General features: G+C 41.9%; 1 protein-coding gene across 3 annotated transcripts in view; it reads left to right on the top strand.

Moving 5' to 3' along the window:
* The first annotated feature begins 1,174 nt into the window (after positions 1 to 1,174).
* The window catches only part of NEXN (nexilin F-actin binding protein), a 71,426-nt gene continuing 60,832 nt past the window's right edge, over positions 1,175 to 11,768 (top strand). For 2 of the 3 annotated variants that reach the window (XM_089920712.1, XM_022581026.3), the window contains exon 1: positions 1,176 to 3,339. The gene's annotated coding sequence lies outside the window, so the exon portion shown is untranslated. Of the gene's footprint in view, positions 3,340 to 11,768 lie in introns of all 3 variants that reach the window. The other variant, XM_089920705.1, reaches the window with a different exon arrangement.

The raw sequence follows: 11,768 nt of genomic DNA, 5'->3' as shown, positions 1-11,768 counted from the left end.
GGAGGAACACGCCCAAACTCATTCTACAAGGCCACCATCACCCTGATACCAAAACCAGACAAAGATGTCACAAAGAAAGAAAACTACAGGCCAATGTCACTGATGAACATAGATGCAAAACTCCTCAACAAAATGCTAGCAAACAGAATCCAACAGCACATTAAAAGGATCATACACCATGATCAAATGGGGTTTATTCCAGGAATGCAAGGATTCTTCAATATACGCAAATCAATCAATGTGATACACCATATTAACAAATTGAAGGAGAAAAACCATATGATCATCTCAGTAGATGCAGAGAAAGCTTTTGACAAAATTCAATACCCATTTATGATAAAAACCCTGCAGAGGGCTTCCCTGGTGGTTGAGGGTCCGCCTGCTGATGCAGGGGACACGGGTTCATGCCCCGGTCCGGGAGGATCCTGCATGCTGCGGAGCAGCTGGGCCCGTGAGCCATGGCCGTTGAGCCTGCCGTGCGGAACCTGTGCTCCACAGTGGGAGAGGTTATGGCAGTGAGAGGCCCGTGTACCAAAAAATAAATAAATAAATAAAACCTGCAGAAAGTAGGCATAGAGGGAACTTTCCTCAACATAATAAAGGCCATATATGACAAACCCACAGCCAACATCGTCCTCAATGGTGAAAAACTGAAACCATTTCCACTAAGATCAGGAACAAGACAAGGTTGCCCACTCTCACCACTCTTATTCAACATAGTTTTGGAAGTTTTAGCCACAGCAATCAGAGAAGAAAAAGAAATAAAAGGAATCCAAATCGGAAAAGAAGAGGTAAAGCTTTCACTGCAGATGACATGATGCTATACATAGAGATCCTAAAGATGCTACCAGAAAACTACTAGAGCTAATCAATGAATTTGGTAAAGTAGCAGGGTACAAAATTAATGCACAGAAATCTCTGGCATTCTTCTACACCAGTTCCACTTTTTAAAAAGTACCAAGAAAAAAAATACGCCAAGCATTTCTCACTACCTACAGAACTATCATCTTGGTCCAAACTCCCGTTACCTTTCATCCTGATTATTTTGGAAGCCTCCTATTGGTCTCCCTGCTTCATTTAGTGTGTTTGCAGCACATTGGCCAGAGTGAACATGTTAAAAATATGTCAGATTATGTCACTGCTTTGTTCACAATCCACCAGTGGCCACCCATCTTACTCGAGTAAAAGCCAAAGTCCTTACAATGTAAAAAAGGTTTCTCACAGTCTGTCTCCTGCCCCACTCCACTCAGTATTATTTCACCCTTTGCCTACTCAGCTTCACCCACAGAAGCCTTCTTGCTCTTCCTAGAACATGTCAGATAGGATCCTTCCTGGGGCTTTTGCACCTCCTTCTGGACCATTTTTCTCCCACTCCGTTCCCATCATTCCCTACTTTTCTGCTCTGGTTTATCTCTAATGCATATCACTTTGTTGTTTATTTGCTTACCGGCTGCCCTCTTCCACTAAAATGTATGTCCCATGATGGCAGGGCTTTTTATTTGTTTTGTGACTGCTGTATCCTAAGTATCTAGAACTGAATATTTGTTGAATGAATGAATGATGAATTGAGGGGAGAAGAGGTAGGCCTTGCATGCTGTGGGTAGCTAGCAGAGTTTATAGGAAGAATGAAGAGCTTTATTGTATCTGGTGAATCTGAGTGGATCAGTTAAGACAGTTTCTACTCCTTTAAGTCATAAATATAAATGTGTTAATTATAAATTGGTAAGTGTAAGAAAGAAAAGGGTGGAGTGAGAATTTATAATGGGGGGACTGATAAAGATTGGGGTAAAAGGAAGGCTTCTCTGAGAGAGCAACATATAAGCAGACAGCAAAAGCATATGTTGAAGTTAGGTAGGTGAAGAGTCCAGGGAAAGAGAATTTCATGCAGAGGGAACAGCTTATGCAAAGGCCCTGCAGCCAGAATGACCACGGAAAATTCCATGAACTGAAGAAGGTTAGGGTGATGGTATTGACGGGTGCAAGGGAACAAGCTAGATCATCCAGGCCACGCTAACCTGTGTTAGAGTAAGTTTAAATAGCTGTCTTAATTACCAATCTAGAACTTTTCTCTAATTGAAGAATGAATGGTTTATACCTCTTAAAAGAATTTCCATCCCGAGTAAATAGCGTATGGGGATGGGATGGAGAAGGAAAGTTTTAGTTAAGACGAGAAGGCCTTTTCAGAATCCCTGAAAATATAACCTGAGCACCACTGTGCCCAGGGCTGGAAATTGGAGGTAGTTGTCCCTGGCTTATCTGTGTGGATAGTTTCCCTGGCTTATCTGTGTGGATGCTAGTTCGATTTTGTTAATTCATTCACTCATTCATTAAATTTATATTCATTTTATGCATGCAGTGCAGAACTGAAGGTCTCCCCACCAGGAAAATGTCACCGCTGGATTAGTATTTCAGGTTTTAATGTAGGTTGTCTGATGGATTTAATTGGCAGTCTGGTGGTCCAGATTGAAAAGTTCTGTGGTGCTAATATTCGCAAGATGCATTAATGTAGGTTTAGAAAGACCAGAGATGATTTGCCTTCAATTAAGGAAAATTGGAAGATTATATAAATATTATTTATTTTTATGCCTCCTCCTCCCCGCCCCCTCCCCCCTCTTTCTTCCACTTTTCTCTATCAGCCATTCTCTTTGGAGTTGAAGACCAGAACCAAGAAAAGGAGAGCAACAGACAAATGAAGTGGTCCCCGGTCTGCTGCCCTGTGCTCTCAACAGTAAAAGGAAGGTTGGCCAAGGGTCGACGCTCTGGATGAAGAAGATAAGGCAGTGCTTCGGCTTCTTAGACACCAGGACCGGTAGGGCAGCTGAGAAGCGGGCCCAGCGCAAAGCGGCTGCCGGTCGCGGCAGCCGCCGCCTGTTTCTGAACCCCATTCCGGTAGCACCCGTTTCCCACAAGGGAGGCAGCCTGCCTTCCCCGGACCCCGCCGCGAGGTGGAGGGGGACCCGCGGGGAGGGAGTCAGCGCAGGGACCCAGAGCCGGGCGACCCGCAGGTCCCGGCGGAAAGTTGGCAGCCACCGCCCCCCTCGCCCGCCTTCCTCCTGGACTCTCCACCCCTCTCCGGGCCACACGGCGGAGGCGGGGGGTTGGGGGAACTGGCCTCGTGTTTTGGAACAGCTGCAGCCGGCGTTGGGCCCGCCTGGAATGCGGGAACAGGCTGCACACCAGGACTTTTATGGAAACTTGCTGCTGGAGCCGGCGGCGGCCAGAGGGCTCGTAGCGGCTGGAGCGGCGGCGGCCGGAGCGCCAGGACCCCTGACCACACCCCGGCGCCCAGAGCCTGCCAGCGCGCACCCCGGACCTTCGCGTGTCGCCGGCTCGAGGCGGGTGAGAGGAGTCGGGGGGACGTGGGGAGGGGGCGGCCGAGACGGAGCCGTTGGCTCCCCCGGGGCGGCGGGGACGCGCGCCCCGGCTCCTGGCCCGGCTCCATCCAGCTGTGGCGACGCGCTGGTCCGCCGGCGCGAGCGAAACGGCCCTCGGAGCCGCTTCCGCGGGCTTGGCGGAGGGCGGACCGGGGTCGGCCTGGCTGTCCTTCGGTGGTCACCGGCCTCGGGCTCCTGGCCACGATTTCCTTGCCCGGCTCCGCAGCTTCAGCTCGGCTTGCGCCCTGTCTGTGCAGTTTCAGGAGCTTTCTCGGTCCTGCAGGTAGTGAGCCCTACGGCGGTGGAGCGGGTACCGGTCCCCTTGCTCTGTCCCAGGGGTCCCGGCAGGTAAAGTGCCGTGTCGTCCCCCACCACGTGCCCCCGGCGCGGTCTCCGTCTCCGCCGGCAGTGCCTGTTGTTTTTAAGAGCAGTCATTCCTGATCGGTCCCTGTGGAGGCTGGGGACTGAAATGTGATTTAACAGCCCATCATCTGCCCCCTCCCTCCAGACTAATTTTTAGTGATTCTAACCTATGTCGGATGTTGGGAGTTGTGCAACTAGAGCTGGAAGTTGGAGTGAATGATGTAGTCACCTCTCGAGACCTCCCTTCTCTGTATGCTTTTTGAAAACGCCGAGCCGTTCCAACTGTTTGTAAACTCTGCGAAGCTCTACAAATGCTAAAAAAATTATTATTAATGGCGTTTATAAAGAAAATAACCTAGTTGAGAGGTTAGTTGATTATCGCAATGGCTTCAAGATCTTCATTTCATATTTATTTAATTTAAGGTCCATAATGCGAACGAAGAGGTTGGAAGGGGGGGTGGGGTGAAGAGAGAGTGGGAGAGAGAGACAGAGAGGGAGGATAGAATGAGAACAAGATAAAAATAGCATAAGGATATGCCCTAACAAAATGTCTGTCCTTGGGCTGGAGGCAGGTAAAGAAAAGAAGTTAAGCCATAATAAGAAAGAAATTAGTTCCATGAGCAAAGCAACAGGAGCATCATTCACCAGCTTAATTTTGTTAATGAATTCATGTATGGGCCCATTGGCCTTCGAGTCACAACATAACTATGTGTTGGGTAGCATGATTATATAAACTTAGGTATTTATACCATCTTAGTCACCCGTCATTGAGTGAACCACATTATTCTTTGCCAATCCTTTTACAGGTTAAATTGTTGCCATAAGAAAACTCAGAATACACATAAGTCTCTGAAATTCTTTTGAGTTTTGAAGCCCGGTAGGGTGGAAAAGTGCATTATCAACCAAATTGAGGGACAGGGTTTTTTTTGAGGAGGTATATTTAGTATAAATGAACTTTGATTACTTAATGTAGTTAAGTCAGATTCTTTCTCACAGCTATTAGCCCCCTATTTTTGAAGATATTTTATATTCTGGATGGGAATACTTGAAAGAAAAATGTGGGCAATTCTGTATTTTGTCTGCCACGACTCCCTTAAAGAGCCCTAAGCAAAAACCACAACAAAATTCTTTTAAATCCAATTTACGTTGATACAGTATTGATGTAATTTCCATTTTCATGAAAGAGTCCCACTTTTAAATCCATTTTAAGCTGAAATGTAGTGAATAGCAATTTTTCCTACTCATTGAAAATGGAATCTGTGCTATTTTTGAAAATTTGATATGTAAGACTGATCATTGTCAAAATGTATGTCATCTTGAGATGACTATATTTAGCATCAGCGAAGGAATGCATTATCTAGGGTTTTGAACAGTATTTTTCCCCTGAAATTACATTTGAGGTATTTGGGTTAGGGTTTCATTTGTGAACAGAATGAAAACTGGATATGTATATTTGGAAGAGATTAATTGGGAATTTAGATTGCTTAGAACCCAAGTGGCCTGAAATGAGATACTACTTCATTTAGGAAAAAAAAAAGAAAACCTACTGTTACCTTTGAAACACCCTAAAGGCAAATAAAAGTATTGTTTAAATAAAAATACATGCCTAAAGGAAAGAAAACAATGTAGTAAATGTAGAAAAGTATGTAACAGATGGGCAGATGTCTGAAAGATTTTATAGAAGAGAGGACTTAGTACATTGTATGTTTTTAGGCCACACACACAAAACATCTTAGTAGTCAACTTTATAATTAAGGAGAATGACCTACAGCATTCTTAACAATTTCACATATCTCTGTTCTTATTTAATCTGTCTGTGGTCTACATCACCTGTATAGTTTCTTTCATGTTCTCTTTCTTCTGGTTTTATAATTGCAAGGTTACATATGTATATACACTTAGAGTTGTTATATTTTCTTTTCTTTTTAAATGCTCAGTGCATAGTTTGGCTTGACTTAATGGTAGTATACTTTCTACACTCTAGGATGGGTGGATTTTTACCCAGAAATCCAACTTATTTATTTAACTTTCAATCAGATTTGTTTTTTATTATAAAGTTAATATAACCATATTATATTTATGGTTAAAAATTGTGGGGAACTGGAAAGGGGGCTCTCATCATCTGACACATAAATGGTTAGTATTTTGATATAGTTCCCTCTTTTCCCCATGCATAGGATGTTTTTTCTCTCATTGCCATATCTCAATGAAAGTGCATATGTGAAAGCCTCTGATACAGCATCTGCCATCTAGTAAGTGTTCAAGAGTTGGTTCTTTTTCTCCCTTCCCCTCTTTTTTTTTTTTCTTTCTTCATCTCCTCCTTTTTGTTCTCAGATTAGAAGACAGATAGTTTGGGGTCCCTAGGCCAGGTTTTGAGGTTGGTGAAATTTGACTTCCACCTTCCTTTCTGTGCCTCTTTCCTGCCCTTTTCTCCCCTTTGATTCTGCCTCCCTCTTTCTGGCCAAAATAGGCCTCCCCTTTGTCTCTTTGCATTTTCTCAATGATGCTTGTTCATTTAGATCAAGGGCCACAAATTGGGAGACAAAAAGCCACTTTCAGCCATAGACATGCTTAAAAATAGTACATTTTATATTAAAATATGGATTTTCAGCCTCTCTTGAAAAATTGGAAGATCTTGGCAAAACTGGGTCCACATTTCTGCATAGCAAGAATATGCTGGAACTAAGTAGTGGCTCCCTCCTCAGATAGGGTACACACTCTTCTTTTGACATAGTCTCCACCATCCCTTACTGTTTGACAATTAGTCATCACTCATTTATATTACCTGTCAATTATACTACATAACATGAACTTACATTACCTGACTATAGACACTTGAATATGCAGGCCCCTGATCTAAGTATCAATATTAGGGCAAGTCTGAAGCCATGATATGATGGGCAGTCTGCTGGACTTGGCATTAGGGACCTGGACGTTAAATGTTGAAGATATATTTTGGTTAGCAATCCTTCTCTTAAATAATCTGATCATGGGAATGGGAAGGAGAGGTTAACTTTCATTGACACTAATTGCTAGTGTCCATTGAGCTGAAAGGAGCCATGTATTGAGAACTAAAAATATTTTAACTGGTGGGACTTTAGAAAGCATAGGGGAGATATCTCTGGGAAAGAAATCTTTCCTAGGAACTCTTAAATAATCCTACTCCTTCCCCATCTTAAGTGTTTAGGAGAGTTTTTGCGACCCTTAGACATTGGTCATCAAGTGGCGTTAACTACTATTCTTCCACCTCACTGTCCCACCCACTTGTTTGGGGCCAGCGGCCTGGGTCTTCCCATTCCCAGCTGTGTCCTTCATTGAAAGGCCATCTTCCACTTGAAGAGGGGATGAGGAGGCCCAGTCTCCTCCAGAAATTGCTTGGGAAGCCAACATCCTGAAAGCCCAATTTCTGTTTTTCATGATATCTAGGTTAATAAGTAAACTCACTCCATTTTATTTTACTTTCTATAATTTTATTTATTTGTTTGTTGTTCATTCATTCGTGCATCCTCATTATCAGCCCTCCTTTTAGAGATATCATTCATAAGTTTCATTTGGGCTGATTTTGGATCAGACAGTTTTCCTCCTCTTTGTTATTTGTTCACTAGCTCAAATATGAATCGAGTTTGTACTGTGTCCTAGTTGTTATATGAGACGCAAAAGATAAAGAACCAACTAGAGCACAGTTCTTACCTTTCAGGGACTCAAAGTATGGTGAATGCTCTTTTGAAAACGTTACACACAGTCATATGAGTGCAAAGTATTATATATTAATACAGAAGCATGTCAAGACAGGTTGAAAATAAGATTCTTGGTTATAAATGAGGAATTATATATTGGTAGGAGAAAACAACTCACTATTTTAAATAGGTAAAATGGGATCTAGTTTCATATTTTTGAGCTGTGATGAGGTTCATGATGTTTTGTAATATAATTTTTAGAGTATAAGGTTACAACCTTCATTAAATGTAATAAGGTTACATAATATTTAAGTTTATATTTCTTGTACAAGTACAAAATGATAAAAATTTAGGGGCTTCCCTGCTGGTGCAGTGGTTAAGAATCCGCCTGCCAATGCAGGGGACACGCGTTCGAGCCCTGGTCCGGGAAGATCCCACATGCCGCGGATCAACTAAGCCTATGTGCCACAACTACTGAGCCTGCACTCTAGAGCACACGAGCCACAACTACTGAGCCCAAGCGCCGCATCTACTGAAGCCCACCCACATGCTCTAGAGCCCATGCTCCACAACAAGAGAAGCCACTGCAATGAGAGGCCTGCGCACTGCAACCAAGAGTAGCCCCCACTTGCCGCAACTAGAGAAAGCGCATACGTGCAGCAATGAAGACCCAGCACAGGCAAAAATAATAAATAAATTAAAATAAGTTAAAAAAAATATTTAGGCTCACATTTTATGAAGCTCAAAATAATTTTGTTTGTTCCAAAGACTGTAAAGGGTAGGTTTTAACATTTACTTCTAGTGTATAGGTAAGCGTTCTGTCTAAAACCTTCTTAAAAGCTGAGACAAAGAATTTACTTGAGTTTAATGAAATGCAGATTTAAAGCTGTCACTTTCTTGACAATTCTGTTCTCCTTGAGAAAAGAGATAATACATTAACACAATGAAATAGTTATTGTAAATGATAGCCAGCTACGATTTAAAATTCTTTTCTTGATTCCTGCATTATTTGCTATCTTGAAATACTTTCATTGCATATCAAAAAAAGTCAAGTAAAGTAATTAAATTTAGAAAATTTTGAGGTCAAACATAGGTCCGATGAAATTCTAGAACAGGAACATTAGCATGCGTATTTTAAGACCGTCTGTTACACTTACTATTATATTCCTCTGTGAGACTTACATATTGTTTCACAGCTTGAGCTTTATACTTTAATATTCAACCTGGAAACTATAACAGCTCAAAAGTATACACTATTTTTGAAACATATTTTATCAGGCCATTAAGTCATTTTCAAAGACTTTCTGAAGGTTATCTCATTTATTGCTATGCCAGCTGATACCAATATTAGTATATTGTGTATGTATACATATATACAATTCATATATATATATTTCGTGTACTTTTAGGTAAAAATGGAGAATGATGGAGTGAAAGAGTAGTTGACTAGAAGTCAAGAAACTTGGAGTCTAGTTCCTTCTTCTGCTGCTGAATAGTTTGCAGCCTTGGATTGGTCACTGAATCTTTTTGAGCCTCCCATTTTTTCATATGGTAAATGAATGGGTTGGACTAAGTGATTTTTAAGGTCTTTAGTGAATGAGCTCTAAAAGTCCATAGTTCTTAGTACATGTATAACCAGACCCCAAATGTAATTCTGACGGGTAGTAAAACCTGTTCAAAACTGAACTCAATTTTTTATCCCTTAAGCATGCTTTTAATGGTAACCCTGTCCACCCGTTCACTCAAACTAAGAAACTTGAACTAATTCTTTTTTTTTTTTTTTTAAGATTTAATATTTATTTATTTGTTTTGCTGCATCGGGTCCCAGCTGTGGCACGCGGATCTTCCTTGCGGCTCACGGGCTTCTCTCTAGTTGTGGTGTGTGGGTTTTCTCTCTCTGGTTGCAGTGTGGGCTCCAGAGCACGTGGGCTCTGTAGTTTGCGGCACTCAGGCTCTAGTTGAGGCACACGAGCTCAGGAGTTGCGGCGCGCAGGCTTAGTTGCTCCGCAGCATGTGGGATCTCGATTCCCTGACCAGGGATCGGATCCGTGTCCCCTGCACTGTAAGGCGGACTCCTTAACACCAGACTACAAGGGAAGTCCCTGAACTAATTCTTGACAGTATTCCTCTCCTCACCTCTACCCTCCAAATCTAATTGGTTAAAATTCTTGCAGTAATGCCCCCAGTACAACCCCCTTCCCTGGAGGAAGGGACTTTGTCTTTTTGTTCACTTTCATCTCTCCACAGCCTAGGATAGTCCCTGGCATGTAGTAGGAGCTTAATAAAGACTTGTTAAATAAATGAATGAATGGGTCACCATGTCATGTCAATTATACTTCTAAAATGTCTTTTCCAACGTTTCATTCCTAATGCTGCTATCTTAATTCAGGCCCTTATCTTCTGTTGCCAAGATCATTCTACTTGTCCTCCCTGTAGTCTTTCCCCATTTTATTCCAGTTTTCTACACTGCGTCTTTCTTTTTTCTTTCTAGAATACGTATCTTATTAAGTCACATTTCTACTTTAAAAAAATCCTTTGCTGGCTCCCCATTGACTATAGGATCAAGTCTAAACTGTTTCTAAATATGGCATTTAGGAATCTTCCTATTCTGTGCCCAGTCTGTCTCTCCAGTTTTACCATAGATTCTCTGGACAATTTATAGCTCCCCCAATTTGTACTGGGCTATCAGGCCTTGGTGTTTTTGTTCGTGTTGCTTCTTTTGCCTGGATGCCCTTACTTTTCTACATTGCGAAATCCTACTTATCCTTCAGGGTCTAAATCAAATGTCACCATCTCTCTCTGTGTCATCTGCCCTCACCCCAGCCCCCTCCTTAACCCACCGTAGTCTTTCCATGACTTTTCCATATTTCTGTAGCCCAGTATATCCTGCTGTTATAGCACTTATTACTTTGTTTTATAATTAGTTGTGGTCCCATCTCTTTTTCCTAACAAAGCTAATTGATTTCAAAGGCTGTCACCTACATTTTGTATACCATCACCAGGCATAATGTCTGGTACACAGTAGATTCTCCTCACAAAAATACTGTGTTTGTAAATACAGACCTAATCTGTCAAGTTTGAAAAAAAATGCATTCTTGATAAATCATGGACAGGCTATAGTAATATTGCAGTATTCCCTCTGAAACCTATGATGGGCACTTGTCTTCATTTAAGAAGACATTGAATGCTTAATATGCTGGAATGGCATTATTAAATCCCTTCATCATACTTTTATTATGACCAAGCTTTTGTTGATGAACCACATGTTCAGCCTTATCCTTTGGTCAGTGTTTTATCTTATTCTTGATAACAATTCAACTGGCTTGCTTGACATCTTAGACACTTAGAAAAGTACAGTGAGGCCTAATTGTTGTGTTGCTGCTGCCCCTTTAAGGTGGCTAAAGACATTACATCTGCCTGCCCAAACAGAAGAAAAGTTACTTAATACTAGATTAAGAAAAGTGTGTGAGATTCCAGATATAAATCCTTTGGCATTTATGTTACCTAGTATATGGTACATAATAGGGATTCAGTTGTTATTTTCCACCCTTCTCCTTAATTAGTATAGAGACACCAGGTCTTTCCTCTAATGTACTGTAACTTTAAAAAAATTCTTACTTTTTTTTTTTTAACATCTTTATTGGAGTATAATTGCTTTACAATGGTGTGTTACTTTCTGCTGTATAACAAAGTGAATCAGCTGTACGTATACATATATCCCCACATCCCCTCCCTCTTGCGTCTCCCTCCCTCCAACCCTCCCTATCCCACCCCTCTAGGTGGTCACAGAGCAACAAGCTGATCTCCCTGTGCTATGTGGCTGCTTCCCACTAGCTATCTGTTTTACATTTGGTAGTGTATATATGTCCATGCCACTCTCTCACTTTGTCCCAGCTTACCCTTCCCCCTCCCCGTGTCCTCAAGTCCATTCTCTACATCTGCGTCTTTATTCCTGTCCTGCCCCTAGAAAAAAATTCTTACATTTTATTGATATATGTAACTTCATTTCATTAATGACTTCACCAAATGAGAACTTGCCAATTTTCTTTGAGTGGTTACTTTAAAGTCTTCCCAAGAGAGAATAAAAGGCGAGAGTTACGGGGTTTGATCCTGGGCATAATTCTGAGGGCTAGGAGGAGGTCCTGCACAGTGCCTAGAATGTGGTGGGTGCCATTGCAGTAGGGCTTAAAGCGTCTGTAAAGTGCTGTGCGCTGTGCTGAAATAGGCATTGGGCAGCCTGTAAGAAACAGACTTTGCATTGTTGAAGACAATGGAAAAAGCTGATAATTGTTGAAGCTTTGTAGTGGGTGTATGGGGGTCTATTATATGAGTTGCTCTAATTTTATATATGTGT

This window comes from Delphinapterus leucas, chromosome 1 (assembly GCF_059928025.1).
Source record: "Delphinapterus leucas isolate spDelLeu-1000000601 "Yukka" chromosome 1, BTC_Dleu_Yukka2, whole genome shotgun sequence".
Lineage (NCBI taxonomy): Eukaryota > Metazoa > Chordata > Mammalia > Artiodactyla > Monodontidae > Delphinapterus > Delphinapterus leucas.
Note: the sequence above shows the minus strand (reverse complement) of the source record. Positions and strands in the feature narration are given on the sequence as shown.